Source organism: Microtus pennsylvanicus, chromosome 1 (genome assembly GCF_037038515.1).
Source record: "Microtus pennsylvanicus isolate mMicPen1 chromosome 1, mMicPen1.hap1, whole genome shotgun sequence".
NCBI lineage: Eukaryota > Metazoa > Chordata > Mammalia > Rodentia > Cricetidae > Microtus > Microtus pennsylvanicus.
This window is the reverse complement of record NC_134579.1, coordinates 59,924-61,884: the sequence shown is the minus strand read 5'-3', so window position 1 is coordinate 61,884 and position 1,961 is coordinate 59,924. Positions and strand designations below refer to the sequence as shown.

The following is a 1,961-nucleotide window of genomic DNA, read 5'->3' as shown; positions in this document are numbered from 1 at the left end:
AAGGAATTAAAGTAGGTCAATCCATACTGTTTTGGCTTTTAGAGTTTGTGTAATTAAAGCTAGAGTTAATTCTTTGTAAATTTTTTATTGTTTATGCCTATGTGTGTTTTTGTGGGGGGGGGGAGATATATGCTCACAAGTAGAGAAATGGGCATTGGATTTTTTGGAGCTGGAGAAACAGGTAGTTGTGTGTCACTCGTTATAGGTACTGGGAATCCAACTTGGGCCTTCTAGAAGAACACTAGCTAATAAGTCATCTCTCCAGATTCCAAGAACAAAAAAAAACCTGCTATTATTTTGAATTTGTCTTTATATGTGACTGGCACTTCTCTCAATTTTCAATAATTGTTCTTTATTCTATATGCTTATTGTTTTAAATTGACATGGCACTTCAAACTGTAGGTAAAAGAAATCAAAGGAGAATGGCAGTAATCAATGAAAGCTACCCAGACGAATTCATTCTACTGGGCTTTTCTGATCATCCATGGCTGGAACTCCCTCTCTTCATTATTCTTCTGATAACATACCCGACAGCTTTGATTGGGAACATTGCCATAATTCTTGTATCCACCTTAGAACCCCGTCTTCACAGCCCCATGTATTTCTTCCTCACAAATCTCTCCTTTCTGGACATGTGCTACACCACAAGCATTGTGCCTCAGATGCTGTTTAATCTTAGAAGCTCTAGAAAGACCATTAGTTACATTGGATGTGTTGTTCAACTTTATGTCTTTCACATAATGGGAGGCACAGAATGTCTGCTTTTGGCTATTATGTCCTTTGATCGCTATGTTGCTATCTGCAGACCTCTCCACTACACTCTCATCATGAATCAACGAGTTTGCATATTGTTAGTGTCTATTATGTGGTTAACTGGAGTGATCTTTGCTTTTTCAGAGGCTACACTTACATTACAATTGCCACTGTGTGGCATTGATAAACTGGATCACTTACTGTGTGAGATTCCAGTTCTCATAAAGACTGCCTGTGGTGAAAAGGAGGCTAATGAGCTGGCACTTTCCGTGGTATGCATTTTCATACTGGCTGTTCCTCTGTGCTTAATTCTTGCTTCTTATGTTAATATTGGATGTGCAGTACTCAGAATTAAATCTTCTGAAGGAAGGAGAAAGGCTTTTGGGACATGTTCCTCTCATCTTATTGTAGTTTCCTTATTTTATGGTCCAGCCATTAGCATGTACCTTCAGCCTTCTTCATCCATCACAAGGGACCAACCCAAGTTCATGGCTCTCTTTTATGCAGTAATAACTCCTACTCTGAATCCCTTCATCTATACCCTAAGGAATAAGGATGTAAAGGGAGCCTTAAAAAAGCTGTTGAGAAGCATTTTTACTTCAAACTGAAAGCTCATTGATATCAAATGAAATAGTTTAATGATTGTAGTAATTTTAGATTGGTTTCCCTAATAATGCTCATATATTCCAAGTTCATAAAACATGTCCTTGCCAGATTTGTTTCATTTCTAGCACTTTCATAATCACATTGTATGTTAAAATTTTATAATCAAGTTGTATAATCACTTTATAATCAAGTTGGATCCTCAAATATGTACCACCTTGGGTACATATTTGTGAAAATATAGAAAGAAAACAGAAGTTCTTTTCCAGTTGATTCACCGTGTTAAGTAATGAGAACAATTAATAAATTATAAGTTTGTTATGCCGAATTCAATTATTGTAAAGTCATGCTGAATAAAATAGCATCAGTGGGCTTTCAGTCAGTGTCACCTCCTAAACAATTCTCTACTCCTGGACTATGATTCATGTAGTTTCATAATGGCCTGAAGGAGAAATACGCTGTGCCTAATCATGACTTTATCAAAACTCAGAGTATGTTCATGCTTTCACAAAAAGCATTGTGAATTTTGCTTGTGAGTTGGGATAAGTGTTTGATGTTTAAATAAAAAATTTCTCATGAGATATTAAAAGTACAAAGAGACTAAA

General features: G+C 36.2%; 1 pseudogene; it reads left to right on the top strand.

The window, feature by feature from the left end:
* Positions 1 to 422: 422 nt before the first annotated feature.
* LOC142837811 (olfactory receptor 2B6-like) lies at positions 423 to 1,361 on the top strand (annotated as a pseudogene).
* Positions 1,362 to 1,961: the final 600 nt, after the last annotated feature.